At 36.6% G+C, this 7,495-nt stretch overlaps 1 long non-coding RNA gene across 2 annotated transcripts; it reads right to left on the bottom strand.

The window, feature by feature from the left end:
• Positions 1-2,585: 2,585 nt before the first annotated feature.
• On the bottom strand, positions 2,586-7,489 carry LOC111738568. Of its 2 annotated transcripts, none has more exons than XR_002779887.1 (2): positions 6,874-7,489; positions 2,586-2,913 (listed from the first exon to the last, which is right to left on the bottom strand). It is a non-coding gene; the product is annotated as an uncharacterized LOC111738568 (long non-coding RNA). The 2 variants fall into 2 exon arrangements; XR_002779886.1 differs by lacking the exon at positions 2,586-2,913 and adding an exon at positions 2,949-3,183.
• Between the last annotated feature and the right edge of the window lie 6 nt (positions 7,490-7,495).

The following is a 7,495-nucleotide window of genomic DNA, read 5'->3' as shown; positions in this document are numbered from 1 at the left end:
TGAAGTACCTAGCACTTAATATAAACTAAATAAAATAAATTTTATCATGTTTTAGTAACTCCAGCTTTAGAAGAGTTGGGTAAGACCAAAGGTCAAAATAAGGCTTTGAATTTTGTTATTTTGTTTTTTACTGTCATTATCTCTAGCCTTTTCACAACTGAGTTTTCACTATGCCAGAGATATTAAATCAAATGCTTAGAAGAGTATTTACTAGGAACATACATTGATTCTTATTCAGGATGATATCATGTATGACCTTAATTACTAAGAATAAAACTAAGTCCAAAAATACTTCAGTATATTTTACATGTCCTGTGGGAGATACAAAGGAGAGACAGATAGACCGACAGACAGACAGATATTGCAGCCTTCAAGGAGTTTACAAACCTGTAAAATCAGATTTAACTTGCACATTAACAACTTTAGAGAAACTTTAATAAAGGGAGCAATAAAGGGAAGGTACAGAACAATAGTATGAAAAAGCATACACACACACACACACACACACACACACACACACACACACACACACACACGGAGTTTTGTACCTGAAGGGATGGGAGTAGTATCAGTGGTTGGAGAAAGCCTTACTTTTCACTGTACAGCTTTTCGAACTACTTCACTTAAAAAACAAAAAACAAAAAACAAAAAACAAAAACCATGTTCCTGTCCTATTTCTTAAAAAATTAGTATGTTCTGGTGGTAAGGGAAATATAAAACGCTTCATTATCTTTTCTGAGCTAAATTTCAAATCTCTAAGATAAGCAGACTAATTAAAATTCAGTGAGATTGTAATTATACTGATTTATTGGAAAGAGGGCTCAAACTCAGGGCTGTCATATTTTAGTCCAGCCTCTGCCATTAACTAGCTATGCAATCTTAGGTAGGTCACTATGATTTTTGTTAGTTTTGGAGGGGAGAGGAAAAGAAGTAGACTAAATGGCCTTTGGAATTCTTAAAGTTAGTAGTTGATTGGTCCATATCTATTTATTAGGTCTATTTACTAGTAGTTGATTGGTCCATATCTATTTATTAGTAGTTGATTGGTCCATATCTATTTATTAGGTCCATATCTATTATTGCTTAAAAACATTTATTAGATTAGAAACAACCAAAATGTCCATCAACAAGAAACAAAAATACAGCCACTAAATGGAGTACTATGTTCATTAAAAATAAGAAAGCTCTTTAACTCTCAAAATGAAAAGATCTCTGATATATGTTAAGTGAAAAAAGCGAAGTGCTGAACAGTATATAAACACTGAAATATACATGTGCTTTATATATATAAATGAATGATATATACAATGACTATATATAATCTATATAAATGAAAGGATTTATAAGAAATTGATATAACATCTTTAATGTCTATCAGTAGCACTGTGCTGAATTGTAATGAGATTTCAGCATGTGCCATCTATGCTTTTAAAATTTTGTAATATGGAAATATAGTACCTAGCCAAAGATTTAAATTTTAAAAATCTGTCCATCCAATAAAAACATTTCTTTTAGAATGTGAAAAAATAAATCAGAAAAGGTTAATGTTTTGAAAATACATAAACATATATATTCATTAAGATGATTAAAGCTGTTTCCGTTTTTCTTTCTGGGTGACCATCTTCTACTTCTAGGAACTGTTGGTAGCACCTGACATTCACTAACCACAGTTCTTAAGAGCCACCTCTATTTACCCAAGATAAAATTCAATCATATTAGTAATGATTAGCTATGGCAAGATAAAAGGCTTTTCTGTAGTCCCTGCAAATACAAGGGGCACGTGCGCGCACACGCACACACACACACCCCTCTACAATGTCCTTTGCACTTATCAAGTCCTTTGTTCTGTAGTACATACATTAAAGATGATTTTTCTCTACGTTCCTAACTGTAGTTCTGGAGTTTTAAAACAACTGTGCTAACCTACTGCATTTTATATATAGAAGCTCAATTTTGCATATATTTATTACTTAAAAATGTATAAATGGCATATGGTTTATACATTGCTGATTTAATCCAATTATTCTTTTTAAAAAAATTGTGGTAAAGTACACATAAAATTTAGCATCTTAAACATTTTTAAGTGTACAATTCAACAGTGCTAAGTACATTCACGCTATTGTGCAACCAATCTTCAGAACTCTTTTCATTTGAAACCATACCATTAAACAACTCCCATTACCCACCCTCCCCAGGCCATCGCAGCTATCATTCTACTTTGTCACTATGAATCTGATTTTCTAGAAATCTAAGTGGAATCTTATGGTATGTGTCCTGTTGTGACTTATTTCACTTAGTATAATGTCCTTCCAATTATTCTTTCTCCAAGCATCTATAATGCAAAGTCTTCTGGCCTGAGTTAATTCTTGAAATTTATAAATATAGAAATACTGACGCATAGGACAGAAAAGGAGAAGACATATAAAAACAGCAAAAATTTTGCAAGTTTTGATCCAAAGTATTGTTAACACCTAAAAAAGGTATCTTTGCCTGTGGCTAGAAATTTCAAAAGGAAACTACTCCTGTATTAATATTCTTATATAAACAATCCACCAGTTCAAAGAAAGATCATAAAAGGAGGGCAGTCGCAAATGAATTTTATTTTATTAGCATTAAAATATGCAATCAAATCAGCAGATTTTAAATCCTTGGGGAAAAGGGAAATTCAGATGTTACTTAAATCAAATGAACATATAAATATAAGTTGCAGAATGCTATCATTCTACATTCTACATTGATTGTGTTAACCTTTCTGACAGCTAATCAGGTCATAAAATATCCTTAAATGCAAGGAGTTGCATTTTCAATGTCCATTTCCTTAGGAATTATACTTACTTACATCTTCACCTAGAGTACATGAGACATTATTTTACATTTGGAACACTGGAAAGCTTTCACAAGAGAGAAGTCTATCTAAAAAAAAAAAAACGCCTTATTTTAAAACAAAGTTCACTTGGAATGGCATAGTTTATTATGGCTTAAAATCCCAACAATGAATAACTTTATTATATGAACTAGAAAACTCTTCTTAATACTGAAACATGTATATTTGGTGGAGGTGTCTAGTAAGTTTGCTGGTCTGAGTTGGCCAGGATTCCAGATGGCAGTTTCCAAAATAGATTAATGTAAGTATCTGTGCTTCTACAAAGTTGGCACTTAAATCTGTAGAAACATTGGTGAGTTCTGAAAAGAAAAAAGCAATTTTTATTTGAGATGACATTTATAAACATAGAATGTAACAAAAAATTAAAGAGTTGCTGACTTTCATTCTCTCTCTGAAAGTGAGGCTTTAACAAGAGAAGTAACCCATTGACTAGAGTATTACAGCTCAAGTTATAATTAACAGGATTAAGAAAAAGGCTCTTAATAACTTTAACTTGGAAGGAAAGCTTATAATATACACCTTTTAACAAATTATACATCAATTATACATAATTTCCAGCTCATCCATTTATGTGACATTGAGAAAATTACTTATCCTCTCAATACCAAATCTAACTTCCTTGAAGATAATAACGATGCCTACCTCTGATTGTTGTGAGATGAGATAACATCAGAAAATTACTTACTATAGTGTGTAATGCATTATAAACACCCAATAAATGTCAGCTATTATTGTTAATAAATTCCCCATAAGAGTGTAGATTAAAAGATGACACAAAATGGGAATACAAAGGTAAGTAAAACGAAGATGAATAAGATCTTCATGGTCTAGTAGATTACTATATAAGAGGCAATGATTCATCTGAGGATCAAAATGGGATTTTTTTAAGTATCTCATGAACTACAGAGCAATTTTTTATTATTCAAGATCAGAGTTTCTCAACCTCACACAAGATTTCTGAGCTGGAGAATTCCATGATGTGAGAGGTTAGCCTGTGCCTTGTAGAGTGTTTTGTAGCACCTCTGACCTCTAGACACTAGATGCGCCCTCTCCATTCTGTTTGTATCGCTGTCGGCTATTGCCGTGAACCTCCAAATCCAATCAGTTTCCACCCCTGCTTCCCCTAGAGCACCCAGTGCCTGCCTGTCTGGCCTGCAAACTGCTCAGGGCCTAAGCATCACCACCTATATATACCCTGTAGACTCCACTGTTGGCAAATGCCTGGCACGGGACAGTAGAATCTCAATCTGGGAGTCAGAGACATGGCAAATTGTCTCTCCTCAGGCCAGCAGGCCAAGATGAGATGGCCAGGTTTTCTGAGAGAATGGCACCCTCAGATCTGGATGCCACCGGGGCACAGTGAAATACACTGTGTTGGCTGCGGGCCTGACCAGCCAGGCCCCTCCCGCTCAGGCCAGTTGCTCTTGGTCAGGTGCATGACTTCAGCTGATGCAACTGGGGTAAAAGCAACTGCACTGCCTACACCAGGCAAACAGGGGGAGAAGGAGTTTTCTCTTTTGTTATATATAAATAGCTACATAATATCCTTGATTTTGCTTTTTTGGCCATAGAGCCTACAATATTTGCCATTTGGGTCTTAACAGAAAATCTGTCAACCCCTATGTTAGAAAGTACTTATTTTACTGCCATAGAGAGAAATGTCATAACATTTGGTGTTTATTCTACCTGATGTTATACTTGTAGCAAAAAAAAAAAAAAAAAAAGTTAGGTACAAGTAAATAAACATATGAAAGTGTTTTCTTAAATAAATACCCATGGAGCCTAGCTTTGGTTAGAAACTGTTGCTAACGTCTAAGAAATCTGTTTTCAGCTTAGAACTGGAAGACACCTTGGCAATTCTCTAATTACTGGCCTACTGCCATTACTTTATAACAGAGCCCACAGGTAGAATGAAGAACACAAAATACTCTGCTTAAAAAGCCTTCAGACATTGGTGTGTCTGTCTGTCTGTCACTCTCCAACTTCTGCATCCCAAATGCCCTTGCCTATAGCTATCCTTTCCCAAACATGTCTCCAACAAACCACAATTGTTCCACCTCTGTCCCTTTCTGTTGATGCTTCTCCCTTCATGTGCAATGATCTTCCCATCTTCTTCACTCAAAAAACACCTACTTTAGGATCCAACTCAAAAATCTCTCACCCATCCCACATCTGTATTCTGAAAGCACTTTGACTAGACTCGTTATATCGGCCTGTGTTCGCGTTATTCCTACCTTAGTTTCCTTTGATAAACAGTGAGCATTTGGAAAGCAGGGACATTTTAGCTTTAGATCCTCAGTGCCTAATATAATGCCTGGCACTTGTTAGAAATTCAATAAATGTCTGGTTAATGAATTATGTGAAAGGCTCTTCCTGTCAAAAAAATAATTCTTCCATTAAGAATTATTAGTAGGAACCAGCCTACTCTTTCTCCTTCCTTGTTTAAAATGTTCCCATTAGGGTCACTCCTTTGAGTTAAATGGCAAAGTCTATAAGCTTTGTGATATGCAAGGTCTGCATCCTTTCATCTTTATTCCTGTCACTTAGTAAGTGCTCAAGTCTCCTTCAAGAATTACAAGGAGAATTATTTCAATCATATAAATTACCTGAACAAATAGAATTAATGGGAAAAAAATTAATCATCTTTTTTAGTAATAATAAATCCTTCTGGAATTATTGTTTGTTAGCATTTTGCTGTTTTTTTTTTAATAGAACTAAATCACTGAATGTATTTCATTTTAGAATCCAAGTGTGCAAATTATACAAAACCAAAAAAGCCAAAATGCTTTGCCTCTACAGATTATCTTTGGAATATATATACGTGTACACACCTAGAGAGAGAATGTATAAACATTCTCTTAAAAGAGAATTAGAAAATATTTTAAGAATTTGAAGTTTGAATTCCACTTAATATTGTTTTAGCATATGTTGGGAATGACCAACCAATATGAAATAAGGATGGACATCTTGGATAATATGCTGGTACATTTAAGCAACAAGGAGCATAGCATAATCTCCAAAAGATTGCTATGCCCCATACTCTTCCGCCCTCCCCACTAAAGAGCAGGTAATTTATAGAACAGGATTAGAGAGAAAGACCAGGAAATTGATACTCAGTGAGGTATACTATTATGACAGCACTTAATTCACATAGAAGCAGGGGCACCAATTCTGATGTTCACATGGTCTTTTCTACCTTTCTAATTGCCAGGGACTTGGGGAGTTAAGTGGAATTCACCTTCAACAACTTTAACCATAAAGTTCATCAAACAGGTCAGCACAAAGGGTCTTGTGATTTAGTAGAAAGCTCATGTGATTTAGTACAAATAATCAAATGTTTTCCAAACTTCAGAATCAAATTTCATCTACAATTAACTTTTTAACCTTTAAGTTGACTCATGCAAAGTGTTTTTTTTACTTAAATGTATTTCAAAAGGCAACCATCACTATTATAAGTAGAAAAAACACTTGGCATAAATAGACGTTATCCATTGAAATAACTTTATTAACACAAATGGTATTAAATCCTGAGTGCACTTGCTGCCTACTAAAACGTTAGGAGGTGTTAGAGATCACTAACCCTCAAACTAGAATTGAAAGAAAGTAACATTCCTTCTGGAGGGCTTACTGCTATTTAATGCTATGTCCCTGTACCACTTAAAATCATCCTGTTTCAGAAACACTGCTGTCCCTCCTCACTCCCATTTTAGGGCTCTAAGAAGTGTTAATTATCTCCTTCTCTAGACTAGGCCTAAATAAAAGCAACTGATCACATTAGTACCTGGTGGAGTAGGTAAACTCTTACGGCTCAAGGCCCTAGGTTTCAAAACCTACCAAAGTTTCAAAGATCTAATCCCTGAAAGAAAAGGCCACTTTACCTCTACTAACTTTTTTTCAAACAGAAGGAGTTGAGGAAATGACTGGAACACAGTCCCGGGAGCAATCAAGCAATACTGTGGGTGAAAATTCCTTCCAAGGCACTCACTTACTTGGCAGAGGCCTGAGAGGCCACTCGGATGGCTGGGGATTGGTTCTGTACTAGAGAGGGCGACCGTTCTTCTCCCAGGCGGGGGCAGATGCACTCTCATGGGGCACTGACTGTTGGTCCTGAGAAGCTGGAGCTGGGGATTTGGGGAGCAGAGACACAGTGTCAGGGACTTATTTCCTGGCTGGCTGGTGGTACAGATTTGGGGAGCAGAGACACAGTGTCAGGGACTTAGTTCCTGGCTGGCTGGTGGTACAGATTTGGGGAGCAGAGACACAGTGTCAGGGACTTAGTTCCTGGCTGGCTGGTGGTACAGTCTTCAAAGCCTAAGCAACTGGCTTTTTAGGAATGTCCCGGGCAAGTGAAGACTGGCTGAGAGCAATCTCTCGGACTAAAGCACTGCTCTGGGGGGCCTGTTGGTTTTCATACAAGGCTGGAAAGTCCTGGACAGCCAGGATGACCCTCAGGTCCACAGGTTGGGCTTTAAGAGACCGGGCCGGCACAAACTGGATCACAGAGACTGGGGTGGCCAGAGCCTGGTCTTGGGAAGCCTGAGCAGGTTGAGGCTGAGTTTGAGGGGCCAGAGAAAGATTCTGGAAATTTCCCTGTGGGGCTACAGATACCAA

This window comes from Pteropus vampyrus, unplaced genomic scaffold, assembly GCF_000151845.1.
Source record: "Pteropus vampyrus isolate Shadow unplaced genomic scaffold, Pvam_2.0 Scaffold40, whole genome shotgun sequence".
Classification (NCBI taxonomy): Eukaryota; Metazoa; Chordata; class Mammalia; order Chiroptera; family Pteropodidae; genus Pteropus; species Pteropus vampyrus.
Note: the sequence above shows the minus strand (reverse complement) of the source record. Positions and strands in the feature narration are given on the sequence as shown.